Genomic DNA, 15,545 nt, shown 5'->3' with positions numbered 1-15,545 from the left:
ACTGACTACCTTGGCTTCTGGCCTGCTCAGCAGTCACCTACACATTCAAATATGCCATCTACTTTAGTCATGGGATGCATTTCCATAACTTCTCTTTTCTGGCAGAACCGCTGGCTGGCTTCTGCTATCAGCTATCTAAGCCTTGGCCGACAAATCCTAAATTCGGAGTAAAATGGTGTTGCTACAAATCCGTCTTCAGCTGGACATGACCAGTGCTGCTGGTTTACTATATCTAAGCTTCTTCCCTTGACAAGCCTCATCTATAACATCCTCTCATGGCAGAGAGAGACACAGTCCACATCTATACCATCCTCTCATGGCAGAGAGAGACACAGTCCACATCTATACCATCCTCTCATGACAGAGAGAGACACAGTCCACATCTATAACATCCTCTCATGGCAGAGAGAGACACAGTCCACATCTATAACATCCTCTCATGACAGAGAGAGACACAGTCCACATCTATAACATCCTCTCATGGCACAGAGAGACACAGTCCACATCTATAACATCCTCTCATGGCACAGAGAGACACAGTCCACATCTATAACATCCTCTCATGGCACAGAGAGACACAGTCCACATCTATAACATCCTCTCATGGCACAGAGAGACACAGTCCACATCTATAACATCCTCTCATGGCACAGAGAGACACAGTCCACATCTATAACATCCTCTCATGGCACAGAGAGACACAGTCCACATCTATAACATCCTCTCATGACAGAGAGAGACACAGTCCACATCTATAACATCCTCTCATGGCACAGAGAGACACAGTCCACATCTATAACATCCTCTCATGGCACAGAGAGACACAGTCCACAGAGTGTTGGAGCACAGACTCGGGTGGTAATGTGTTTAGTGAGCAATACAGAGCCACCACAGCTTATAACCATATTCAAATCTTCCCAGCATTCAGATTTGCTAATACAAATAGACCTAGTGGACAGAAACAGCAGCATAAGGAAATGGCTGTGAAACCACAAGAAGCACAATGTAGTAGGTCTCGATCATATAATGATAATGATAGTTGTATGATTCTACAACTATTAACTCATCCTGTTACAATTTGTGCAAAATAGTTATGGTAAATAGAAAAAAGGAGCTTCTTGATGCTTATAGAAGGATTTAATAAAGAAGTAATGTACAGTTATACTTATTCAGTTAATACAAAGTACATCTTCAAGATAGGACAAGGGCACAAGGGACGCAATGCGTTTCAACCTCTGGTCTTCGTCAGGCTGTAGGCAAAATAGTTATAAAATAATGACAATATTTGAAGTACCATCAACTAAATGTACTCAGACAAAATTCTATCTGAGTCGTACAGAAAGGGATCAGTCAGAATCAGAATCAGTTGAAATTACTGCCTAAAAGGAACCAGGAAGCTGATAGTCACAATAGATGAAGCTAGGGCTGGGCAATATATCAATATTATATCAATATCGTGATGTGATATGAGATTAGATATTGTCTTAGATTTTGGATATTGTAATATTGTGATATTGCATAAGTGTTGTAGGCTGCATTACAGTAAAGTGATGTCATTTTCTGAACTTACCAGACTTACTATCCACATTACTGATGATTATTTATCGAAAATCTCAATGTAAATATTTATATATTGTAAATATATTTTGTAAATATTTTGTGAAAGCACCAATAGTCTTCCCTACAATGTTGTTTCAATATCGATATCGAGGTAACGTATTTGGTCAAAAATATTGTGATATTTGATTCTGTCCATATTACCCAGCCCTAGATGAAGCAAAACTTGCAACATTCCTCTGTGGGAAATCTAGTTTTTGATCTTACTCACTTTGACCCATTATATTTGTACGGTCACTAACCACCACATCCTTCTCGTCTTGTAGTCTGCTTTTCCAACACAAGGTGGCATCAGCACACAGTCTAACACGATGAGGTGAGACGGAACAGCAGGAAGTGGCCAGATGCTGTGTGTGATGCAGGTTGTCTGTGACATGAGAAGGCAGAACCAGTCTAGCAGGGTGGCAGCCTCTGAGCGGCCGTATGCTATTTGAGCAGCGCGTCATCAGCAGCACGCATGCTGTCAAACTGGAAGAGCAACATGGCGAGGACATGCAGGAAGTCAACACTCCCAGGGTGCCTTGCTCCTGTTTGACTGCAAACGAAGAGAGCCAAATAGATGAACAATCCTCTCGTCAGCTGGCTGAGCTCGGAACACATGAGGTCACGTGACAGGGGCAAACAGCTCGTCCCTACTGTCAAAGCCTGCTCCTCTCAAATACCTTTTGGGAGGAGGACAGGCCCACAGCAAGCTGAGGAAAGCCTGAATATATGAGGCTGGTACCAGTGGTTCTCAACAGGGGGTCTGTGGACCACCAGGGGTCCTTGAGGGGGTTCCAGCAGTGGGTCCCCAGTAAATTGATGAATTGTTAAACTTCAGCATTATTTCATTTGCAAGAAGAATGCAATTAGAGAACATAGAAGAGTGACGAGGCTATTTTGACCTTATTATAAGTACAGTCACCACAGTCACAAAACAGTAGTTATACCTATTCTAACAATAAAAACATAGTGAGAGAGACAGAATCTTGTCAAATGGGCGTCTGTGGCTCTTATGTGGACTAAATTCGAGGTCATTGATATGAAAAAGGTTGATACTCACTGGGCTACGCCACCCTTTTTTCTGTAAGGGGGGGAAGCAATTACTTGGGCATGCTCATAGTCTTTTTTCCCCCCTCCCCCTGCGGACACCATGTCTAATCACATCCAAAACAAACTCAAACTAAAAATACCCTCCTGTTTGTAAATGGGGAGGCATCCTGTTCTCAGAGGTAATGTGCCTCCGCTCCCCTGGGAGAGAAGGCCCATAAACCTATAAAACACAGGCCCGACCATTACTGCTGCCGGCTCTCCTGCTGGGATGACTGTAAATTGATGCTGAGAATGGCCAACCTCCAATGGAAAAAGACTGGGCCCTGTCACGCAGAGTTCATTCATTCATCATTAGTTAAATAGTTTAAATGGGGGGTAACACGCATGCAAGTGTGTGTGTTTTGCTCCTACTCAATTCTGGAAAAGGATGAGATCAAAAGAGTGGATCCACCCCTCTGCTGCCCTGGGAAATGAGCATAATGCCTTTAGACTTATATATCATCTGTCACAGTGAGTTCACACAGTGTGGAGTAAAGAGGGAGCTGAGCTGTCTGGCTGCACTGTACTTTACATCTTATAGGTCCCCTGTTCAAATAATACTGGAAGGCTCTAAGTAGCCTATAGCGTAGACAGAAGGCTCTAAGTAGCCTATAGCGTAGACAGAAGGCTCTAAGTAGCCTATAGCGTAGACAGAAGGCTCTAAGAAGCTTATAGCGTGGACAGTCTCATTACTTGGTCTCATTACTTTTGTGCTCCCTCCATCTCTCCATCTCCATCTTGGACATTAAGACCATCAAAATTCTCTATGCTTCAACCTTAATGCCAAGCCCTGCCTGCAAAGGTCTTACTGTGAGAAGAAACAGAACAGTGGCAGTGCCTTGGTGGCTCACTGTGTTTTTCTGCTCCCACGGGGCACCAAAACTACTAATGTTCACTTTCATATGATGTGGTCAAATATGCCATTATGAAAAGGTGTCGTACTTCTACACAATGAACGTAACTTGCCAAATGAGTGTGTGTGTGTGTGTGTGTGTGTGTGTGTGTGTGTGTGTGTGTGTGTGTGTGTGTGTGCAGAGGGGTAGTGTGTAAAGTTTAGAAATGAGACCACAGCACAAAGGGAGTAGCGTTATAACTATTCTAGTGATCTTTTACTTTTTCTAGAATACAGGCTTACAGATCTCTTATCCGGCTGCTTCCAGAACCCGCTACCCACAAAGAAGACCGGGCACTGATATCCCAACAACAAACTGAGATTGCCCTCTTGTGGAACAACATGAGAACATCACATGCATAGCAACATAAACATTACAACCCTCCCCCCCTTATATCAACTGTTAGCATGCAATTAAACTCAATCTTTTTTTCTTTTACATCCACTGTTAGCATGCATTTAAACTCAGATTTTTTCTTTCTCTTTTAGCACTATACTTTTCAGTCCATTCAATTTATTCAAAGTCAGTGAGGTATGATGGGGCGGGGTCCTCTGTTTACCCTGACTGGATATCTACGGACAGGTGACTGTGACCACGGGGGGTCAGGGGGCTCTGGGTTTTGTTCTGGATGGATTTCAGTCCAGTCCATGGCATCCTGTCCACCACCCATGTCTTCCCCCCACATGCCTGAGAGTGGTGATTTCCAACCCCCAGTAGAGTCTTAAAGTGAGATGAGTTTCTGGTGATGATATGGTTGTTGCGTTTGGCTTTCACCATGGAACCTTTCACAGCGATGACCTTGTATGGGAGGGGATTGTAGGGAGGGCATAGCTTCCCTTCCTTCTTCTGACGACACAGGACCACCGGATACCTGGAGTATTCATCAATGACCACCAAAAGGTAATCACCAGAGGGGAACGGACCACAGAAATCCACACCAACTTTTTCCCACGGTGATGATGGCAGCTCAGACATGCAGAGAAGCTCTTGTGTGTGATTGGGCACAACAGCCTGACACGGGATGCAGCCAGCTATCATGCTTTCTACTTGGCCGTTGATGCCAGTTAACCAGACCTTCTCCCTGATCAACCTCTTTGTCTTAACCACCCCCTGGTGGCCTTCATGTGCAAGCGATATTGCCCTGCTTTGTAAGGAATGGGGGACAACAATCCTTGTGCCCCGTAGTACCGTGTCATCATTAGCGGTCACCGTCAGTTCATTTTTGATTTTCTTGAATGACATGATCTGGAGAAGTGGGGGAACGCATCTATATGGGGAACACCCGCACATGCACAGGTCCCAACAACCCACTCAAGCATCACACTGTGTCGGTTAGAGACACATTATTTCAAAGATGTTTCAAGGTAAAATCATATTTTTCATCCGGAAAGTGCTGCTGATGGACCCTCGTGTATTTATCATGTGTCTTCCTCTTCTTCTTCTTCTTCTTCTTCTTTTGTGCTGTGCCCGTTTGTGCATTTTTATGCCTCCGCCGGCGATAGCCAGGCCGGAGGCATTATGGATCCGGGTTGTCCGTCCGTCCGTCGTCCGTCCGTCCGTCCGTCCGTCCGTCCGATGTTTGTTAACGCGATATCTGAGGAACGCCTTGACGGAATTTCATCAAATTTGCCTCAAACATCGACTTAGACTCAAGGATGATCTGATTAGATTTTGGTGGTCAAAGGTCAAAGGTCAAGGTCACTGTGACCTCTCGAACGCAATTTTCAGGCTTGTTAACGGGATATATCTCAGGAATGCCTTGACGGAATTGAATCAAACTTGTCTCAAACATCGACTTGGACTCAAGGATGAACTGATTAGATTTTGGTGGTCAAAGGTCAAAGGCCAAGGTCACTGTGACCTCTCGAACGCCATTTTCAAGCTTGTTAGTGCAACATCTCAGAAATGCCTTGACGGAGTTTCATCAAATTTGCCTCAAACATCGACTTGGACTCAAGGATGAACTGGATTCGATTTTCGTGGTCAAAGGTCAAGGTCACTGTGACCTCACGAATGCCATTCCCTAGTTCGTAAAGCGATATCTCAAGAACGGCTTGATGGAATTTCTGCCAATTTGGCTCAAACGTCGACTTGGGCGCAAGGATGAAAGGATTACATTTTGGCGATCAAAAGTCAAGGTCACTGTGACCTCTCCAATGTCATTTTCAAGCTTGTTAACGCCATATCTCAGGAATGCCTTGACGGAATTTCATCAAATTTGCCTCAAACATTAACTTGGCCTCAAGGATGAACTGATTACATTTTGGTGGTCAAACTTCAAGGTCACTGTGACCTCACGAACGCCATTCCCAAGTTGGTTAACGCAATGTCTCAAGAACGGCTTGATAGAATTTCTTCTGCTTTGGCTCAAACATCGACTTGGACGCAAGGATGAACTGATTCCATTTTGGTTATCAAAGGTCAAGGTCACTGTGACCTCTCGAATGCCATTTTCAAGCTTGTTAACGCGATATCTCAGGAATGTCCTGATGGAATTTCTTCGAATTTGCCTCAAACGTCCACTTGGACTCAAGGATGAACTGATTACATTTTGGTCGTCAAAGTTCAAGGTTACTGTGACCTCACACACCCAATTTCCAAGCTCTGTAACGCAGAGCTATAACTCAGGAGCGCCTTGACGGAATTTCTTCCAATTTGCCTCAAATGGTGATCTCAGGAGCGCCTTGACGGAATTTCTTCCAATTTGCCACAAATGGCGATTTGGACTCAAGAATGAACTAATGGCGGAGGCATAAGTCCACGTTGCGGTCATTCTAGTTCTTTGTTTGTAACAAAAAACATAAAGCATAAAGCATCAGAATCTGCTTGAATGATGAATCCTCAAAGGATCAGGTTGACTGTAGCCGTCCATCCTCAAAAACAAAGAGGTGTGTGCTCGACTTTAGCAGATATTCCTTTGATCCTCCCACAGCCGTGTTCATGCAAGTATTGTTTGATGTTGGAAATAATTGAGAAGAGGAGCCTCGGCTCTCAGGATGATTCCTTGCTACACTGCTGCAAATACAGAACAGGGGTGTACTGTGTAGATGTTTGTTAGATGTTTTTTTTTACTGTGTAGATGATTGTCACTGCTGGAAATACTGAAGACAGTGGTTTACTGTAGAGATGTTTGTGCTTGGAGCTGTGTCGATATGCCTGCAGCCATGCAGGAACAATACAACACCCTCTTTAGGTGAGAGCGCAGAAAGACATGCCGGTCATGACCACTTTTACAGTAGACAGCAAAGACATGCACTGACACGGTCATGACTTAGACAACACAGTCACTTTACAGTAAACAGCAAAGACATGCCCTTACCAATGGTTAATTAATGTACCCTTATTGTAAAGTGTTACTGAATGAGTATTACAGTATTGCTCCAAAGCCAGGCCATATAATAACACTTCTGGCCATAACACTACAATATAAAAACAAGACTTTAATCAGCTGAATATTAAATGAAATCTCCCAACATTATATTATCAAATAACATTTCCACATTTTCAGCTGCGACAAGTCATTGCTACATCAATTAGGACTTCTGGCGATGACACATCATGAGGCAACATTTTCCATATTCATCAAGAACCGGAAACTGACATGCTTCCATGTTCCTCTCCATGTTATGAGAAGCTAGGAAGAATGTATAGTTTTATTGACTCCTTAGCTAGATATTGTGTAGCATTTTACTATTCCTGTTTCTTAGCTGGCTGTTTAGTTTCAGAAACGCTGCCCCAGTTCTTCTCTAACCATGGAAACCATGCAGTTTATTACTATAGGTTGGGATGGTTTGGGATGACCTAATCATCATTAGGTGTGAGATTCAGCTCCACCAATGCAAGACAGATGAACTTTAATAATTGGAGGAGGTGTTTTTCCTGCACTAGAATAGAAACTCTATGTCAACCGTTGCTTGTTCAAAGTCATCGCATAGATGGAAAATACTATACTGCAAGTCCCTGTGGAATCAGAAGTAAAATACATTAGGTACATACTATTTACATTCTATCCTGTTGTTAGACAGCTGTGCAATCAGAAGTAAAATACCGGTACATTAGGTACAGTACATACTATTTACATTCTATCCTGTTGTTAGACAGCTGTGCAATCAGAAGTAAAATACATTAGGTACATACTATTTACATTCTATCCTGTGTTAGACAGCTGTGGAATCAGAAGTAAAATACCGGTACATTAGGTACAGTACATACTACATACTATTTACATTCTATCCTGTGTTAGACAGCTGTGGAATCAGAAGTAAAATACCGGTACATTAGGTACAGTACATACTACATACTATTTACATTCTATCCTGTGTTAGACAGCTGTGGAATCAGAAGTAAAATACCGGTACATTAGGTACAGTACATACTACATACTATTTACATTCTATCCTGTTGTTAGACAGCTGTGCAATCAGAAGTCAAATACATTGGGTACATACTATTTACATTCTATCCTGTTGTTAGACAGCTGTAGTCGACGTTAACAAGCTCTCTGACGGCAAATTCTTTCTTTTGTTTCATGTCTTGAGCTGCTGAGAACACAGACACACAGACACACACTCCAAAGCAAAACATGCCTGCAGAGATCAATCATATACTTGAGTGTGCTTTGCCTATCACAGGTTTCCCAAAGGTTTTCATATCAAGGGCCGTCAAACAGATGAGATAACACCACCGACCTACATTTGAGAAGATCTGGTCCTGTGAACCCCATCTGAGATTTGGTTGTTGTTAGATATGAATTAATTTTATAGGGCAGATGGCTGGGTGGGGAGATAAAGACTGAAACCTTGGATCTCACTTTGCAAACTGCCAGGGGGTCAAATAATAGGAAAAGTAGGCTATTCATTATTTTTGCTGATGGCCCCTGGTGGTCCCATGGACTCTACACTTTAACAATACCACCTAGCGACACAATTTCTGAAACCTGGCCTGTATGCCTTCATAGACAAGAAAACATAAGCATCGACAAGATTGACTTCATTCAGGAGTTCCTAACGGATTGATTCTGGAGAACAGACGCTGCAAAATGTCATGAACATCGGAACATTAAATTTGTCTTAACGTGGCGAAAGAAAGCAAAAATACAGCAAACAAATCATTGAATGTCTCTTCACTATCCACTGAAATTCATTCTATTTGCCTGCAATTCAATTCCCGCACCAATTTTGCTCCCTGTAGACTTCATCTGCACAAATTGAGATTCACGATGGCTATGGGAATTTAGCAGCAATTTACAAGTGTGCTATGAGGCAGGGCAGCAGCACCCCCACCCCGGACCCCCAGAGCAAACCCCACGCTGCCCCTCGGCCCCATTAGACTGAATGTGACTGCTACAGTGCTGCAGGGAGGGGAGGTTTCAATCTGCGAAGGTGGCCTGAGGTACGTGTTCAGCATGGAGAAAAGACTAGGTCTAATTGCTTGGGCTGGAAATAGCCTGTGTGTGCGCGTGTGTGTGCGTGTGTGTGTGTGTGTGTTGTGGAGGGGGGCGGTTTCCAGCCGAGGGAAAAGGGATGGCCCCCATCCTGTTAAATCACCACCCTGACCTCTGACCTCGCTGTGGCCACTCAGGTGCTGCAACACACACCTTGCGCTAATGCGTATGAACACACACACACGCGCACACGCACGCACACACACACACACACACACACACACACACACACACACACACACACACACACACACACACACAATTTATCGTTGACATCACTGCTGGTAATAACAGAGATGACCCCAATCACAGAGGGAGAAAAAGGGAAAAACTCTGCCCCGCTCCCTTGCCAAGGCTAAATTTTATCGCTTTCCTCCATTGTACCCTGCTGATGACATGGCAGGTTGATCACCTATAATGGAGTCCAGTGGACGTGCAGATTAAAAGTACAAATCACATTGTAAACGACTGAGCCAAGCTGCACTGTAACCTCCGTACCAGACTGCAGAGACTTTGCTCTGGCTGGGTCTCACAACTTGCCTCAAGAGAGGAGAGATAACAGCACAGTCTGTGATGCTAGGCCACTGAGAGAAGATATTAGAGCAGGTGGCTGGTTCTGACCTTCTGACCCTTCTTAAAGTCGCAGTGAAATGGCATTTTCAGAGCATCTTGCATTTCCTATGGGGGCGGGACATAATGCAGGGAGGGATCAATCATAAGTGTAAACAAATGGCATAACAGTTAGGGAGAGAAGAGCAGTTTCATTTGATGGGAGTAGCAGAGGGGCGGGATTGTCCAAAAAATCTGATGGTTTTATTGGTTGGAACTTTCATGTCGGTCTACGTCTCCTGGATGAAGTCACTAAAGATTGTCAAAGTAATGAGATTTTGATATAAAAAATACAAGAAATAACTTTTTTCTGGTTCTTTTTGACCCAAAATTGTCAAATAGGTGTGTGTCACAAGCTAAAAAGGCGAAAAGTTCAAAACGTCATTTGTGACTTGAAGCGCTCTCGTCTCCTCTGGCGCCATATGGCAGTCGGCCGAGGAGGAGGGAGCAGCTCTGATCAAGTTAATTTCCCACACGCAGCGTGTCTCCTGTGGTAAGGCTAAGTGCTGCTCCGCTCGCTAACGCCACACGTAACGCTCTGCGACAGCGAATTAAAATGTCACATCCACTGATGAGTGTCATTTTTACTGAAGTCCCCATCAGAGAGACAGATGGAGAGATCTCTAAATAACATGATGTTCTTCTCGGACTGAACCAAATCTCACAGGGATCCGCCGACTTCCCCCGCTTCTCTCCCGAGCAGAGAAGGGAAAGGTCATTAAATGTCATTCATCAGAAGTCACATATTAGTCATCAAAATGTCAGCGGGGCAAAACGGCGAGTCGATGCTTCGAGGTCAGAGGTCGGCCTGTAACAGATACCTCCATATCGACCAGGAGGGAAGAGGGCAGCGGGGCTTTGAATGTGTACAAACGCAAAATGAGGACTACTGACAAATGAGGCTCTGGGGGAAACCTCAAGAGAAATCTGGGCTGTCTGCAGGCCGCACCCGGCGCAGAGGGTTGATTAGGGTTATTCCTCCGTCTCCAGCTACAACATGCAGGTTGTTCCAGTCCTCCTCCTCCGTTACCAGCTTACAACACGCAGGTTGTTCCAGTCCTCCTCCTCCGTTACCAGCTTACAACAAGCAGGTTGTTCCAGTCCTCCTCCTCCGTTACCAGCTTACAACACGCAGGTTGTTCCAGTTCTCCTCCTCCGTTACCAGCTTACAACAAGCAGGTTGTTCCAGTCCTCCTCCTCCGTCTCCAGCTTACAACACGCAGGTTGTTCCAGTCCTCCTCCTCCGTCACCAGCTTACAACACGCAGGTTGTTCCAGTCCTCCTCCTCCGTCTCAGCTTACAACACGCAGGCCAGGCCAGGCCAGGCCACCGGGCATCGGCCCGACGTGCCCGATTAAGCAGTCCGCGCCTGTCTGTGTGTGAGAGGGGGAGGGAGACAGGGGCAGACAGGGTGCTGTCTGTGACAGCCTGTCACTGTCCATCTGCGGTGGTGCTGAACCGAGGGCTGTGCCTCGGTGCTGAAACATCTGAAGAGGCCTGGCTGGCAACCTGTGTTTTTCTTTTTCTTCTTCAGAACAAGCTTGTCTGTAAAGTGGCTTCACTGTAGGCTTTCTTGGACATAATATTACTTGGCTCAATGAGTGACAAATTGTGTTTTTCGGATATAGGGGCTATCAGCTATTTTACAGTTAATGACTTAAAATGACTTTATTTAATAAAGTCAGTGGTGTGAGTGTGAGAGGAATTCAATCAATAGACAATAACATTGGTGTTTAAAATGAGATATTCCACTAAATATGGCTAAAACAGATTCATGTTCAAACAAACTGGCATAAGCCAGCAGCGAGCACACTCACCGGTGTTTTTAAAGTTTCGGTGCGCGGCACAGGAGATACTTAGTAGGAGAAAGAGAGCCAGCACACAAAAATGTCCTTTCTTTGAGTTTATTCCAGCACACCAGGTACAGCACACGGACGTTTCAGCCTAACGGCCTTCTTCACGCTGAAGAAGGCCGTTAGGCTGAAACGTCCGTGTGCTGTACCTGGTGTGCTGGAATAAACTCAACGAAAGGACATTTTTGTGTGCTGGCTCTCTTTCTCCTAATAAAACAGATTCAAACATGCAAAAAAGGCAAATTTTTCTTCAGGGCCTGGCCTGGCCTTCAAAAAAAAAAAAAAAAAAAATTTGATGGGGCCCCCCTAAGAGCTTTGCCCCCTCTGGGCTGATAGGGTCGCTCCGCCCCTGGTTGAAAGGCTTGGGTGTGCCAGCAGACGACACAACCATAGGTGATAGTCTGAGAGCCACTTTGATGAGAGCAATGCTTTTAGAGGGCCCTTTTGTTAGCAGGGAGCGAATCACGCCTTGCAAGAGAAATCATCCCGCTAGCAGCCAGCCTATAGAATCACGCCTTACAAGCGAAATCATCCCACTAGCAGCCAGCCTAAGACTGTGTACAACCAGATAAGGTTGCCAAGGAAACCCTCCTCCTGCAGGACCAATGAGCACTCTCCTCCATACAAGTCTCTCTGATCTGTGCAAACAATTAATTCCTCACCCAGGAAGAATGGGAGGGAGCAGAGGAGGTGGGAGGCAGGCACAAATCCCCAGGTGCTTAGCACAACACCACTCTCTCCCTTTACCCAGGTGCTTAGCACAACACCACTCTCTCCCTTTACCCAGGTGCTTAGCACAACACCACTCTGTAGGGGCGGTTGGTACAAAGGCAGATGGGACTGGAGGGATGACGTGTGACTCATTGTAGCCTACATTAATTCAATGAGAGGAGAAGAGCACATAGTCCATAAATCTAATCAGCACACGTGCAACAGCACACGTCGCTAATGTGTTTTTAATGAATGTTTTCAATGCACAGCCGTAAAAGTGCCATTATATCCCGCCATGTCCATTTGCTGGATGGCGCTGGCATCGCTGCAGCAGAACAAACCCTGGTGCACCCCCACCCCCCACCCCCATGTGGAGCTGCTGGGGAGTCATTAGGATCCATGAGTGACTTTGACTGGCCACAGATCAATGCTCTGGGGCCTTATCTATTACTGACATCCAATTACAGCTATGGACGTCCGCTTAGCGCTGCTACTAAGTGCTTGAGTCTTTTTTATTGACCACCTGTCAAGCGCCTGCACACAGCCGAGCTATTGGCTAATAATCAGCAATCAATCCATTCCCATGTCAGGATCACCGGCACATTGTCAAGTGTATATCAAAAGAGAGGAAACAGTCGTCAGGGATGCCTGGATTGGAAGGAAAACACACACAGGCATGGATATGAACACTAATGCATTCATGATTCCTCCCACAGTCATTAACTTGGCATTTCACAGCATTAGGCATAGTTAATTAGAAAGCTAATTTTGTACAACTTTGATTAGTGGTGGCTTGCAATTAAACTAATTACCAACCCACATTAACTAAGGGAGGAAATTGGCTGTAATTGAAGAGCTAAGCAAATGTTGACTCAAATGGCTCTGATGTGAGGGACAATATGGTACAGGAGGGGAATAACAATGAGTCAAAAGAGGGGCTGAGAGGGAGGTTTAACCCTGCGGTAGTGGAGCCGGGTCAGAAACCTTTTGCGTGGTTCTGCTGGAGTTGTACGGCGAAGCGCCAGAGAAGACGGGCGGCGGCAGCCGCGCCTGCCTGCCTGCTCCATTGATTAATTACAGTCATTAACTGGTTGGAAAGTCACCTCACCTGGTGTTAGAGGGGTGAAAATCACTGCCTGATTACAATTCATCACAGTGGAAGGCTGAAGGAGGCCGGATCCCCGGAGGGCGAGCCTGCCGGGGATGAATGAATGAATTTTATTTACGCTCTCGAGTCAACAGCTGCTACTTCTTCTGGGGTCCAAACAAACAAACAAACAAACAAAAACATGGCTATCTCATTTTGTGGACTTTTATTATTCAAAAATACAGCACAAAAAATACACACACAAAAAAAGAAAAGTAAATTGGGTTTTCACGCGGTGTGCAAACCCCAAGAGATCTTCATACAATATTAGTAGGCTGAATTAAAAGCTACAGTTAATATCATTAGTAGTATGTGTCATGTTCTGAGCGGAGAGAGGGACGGTACAACAGGACTATCTCCCTAACAGCTCTGCACAGTTTGTCAGCAGGTGAAAGTCTAACTAAAATACTACAGGGGCCCCATCCAGACAGCAACCTCCCCCCCCTTCCCCCCCCACACACACACACAGGTTTAAGGAGAACTGACAAGTTTGATTCCTTCGTCTAGGCGGGCCCAGGTCTCACTTTCCTTGGTGTAAGAAAATAGGTGACATTAAACCTAAACCTGCCACAACCAGTATTTTCTACAGCTGTCACCTCCTGTTAAATCCCCGGAATGATTAGACACACAAACACACATGTAACGCCAGGAACTCCCAAATATACCGGGGCGCATTCATACTGTAACGTCACCGACAAGACCCCCCTTGCCCCTTCTCTCCTGTTTTAGATATAGATTTGCCAAGCAGAGCACTGCAGAGCATCGTATATACATACAAACGCCATCATCAATATTCACATCAACTGTGTTGTGATTAGCGATAGTGTTACTTTGACAGGATATTTATACATACAACCAAAAACCATGTTTGTCATAAAGTTTGTCATAAAAAAGAATAATAGCACATCAAGTAATGAAGTTTAAATAAACCTTAAAAAAAACACGATTCAATGTTTTGTCATATAAAAGAAAAGCATCAAGACAATGTGAGTGGTTTGGTTAAGCTGTGGAGAAAGTTGAATGCGATGACGAGAGAGAGAGGTGGGGGGAAAGGGTAACCTTGACCGGATCAAGGTAACAGAGAAATCATCAATAGGCTCAGTGTGTACTGATGATCATCATCTACATCCAGTGACAGGGACACCTGTGGAAGCCGTGGGATGCTAAGCAATCTGGCGCCACTAACATGGCCACCTGGACGGTGGCGGCTGTGTTATATTAACACAACTCAATCAGGACAAGGCACAATAGAAGTTATTCGATTTGGGGGGCGCGCGCACAGGGGCGAACTGAGGGGCCGGTGTGAATAAGGCTAGATTCACACATCGCCGCAAAGACAGCCAAAGAGCGCGCTTTGCCGCCAACACCAGACGCTTGGCCTTTCTCACTCACACCAAACAATAGACACATGGGTATGATTCACGAGCCACACCGGCACCACAGATGCTGTTTTTGACAAAATAAACAAACGTTTCTGTCTGACCAGATTTCCTTCTTTCTTCAATGATGCTGCGTCTGTGATGCACCGGACCTGCCTACAATAGCTGAAGCGTGGTGGGGACTCCTTCTCTAGCTTCTTCCTGACAGGACGCAGTAGACTAGCCCAAGTGAGTGAACATGGATGTAGCGCAGACTGCAAGGTGAACTGGAAGTGTAGTGCAAAGCAGACGCAGACGCACCGGTAACTCGGCATTCTCACCCTGTTCAACATTTCTTCCTTCATACGTCACACTAATGTAGATCCTTCGTTATAAACGTCCGATTCATGCTTATAATATGTACATAGGTGGTGTTGTATCCTTCATTAAAAAGTCCAATAGTGCCCAAGTACGTAGGCGTTGTATCCTTCATTAAAAAGTCAAATTCACACGGCGCGAGAGCGACAAAGGGTTTCGTATTGACCACAGAGGGAAGGTTAATCAAGATATTGGCTCCTTGTCATGCAACTGCAAATAAGGAGGATTAAGTAGGTCAGACCTTTGGACTGGGGTCATGGACACTACAGATGATGTATTAAGACTGCTGCAGTCCTGCTAATAAGGTGTGTGTGTGTGTGTGTTGGGGTTGGGGGGGACAGATGTTCTATGGGGTCAGAGGGGTTGGGGGCCTGTTGCCAGTCAAACACAATTAGATGTGATTGCTCAGTGAACCATGGTGTCCGGCTGACCGGCAATTTCCCTACACACCGCCTCTTCGAGAGA

This window comes from Poromitra crassiceps (assembly GCF_964638095.1).
Source record: "Poromitra crassiceps genome assembly, chromosome: 1".
Taxonomy (NCBI): Eukaryota; Metazoa; Chordata; class Actinopteri; order Beryciformes; family Melamphaidae; genus Poromitra; species Poromitra crassiceps.
Note: the sequence above shows the minus strand (reverse complement) of the source record.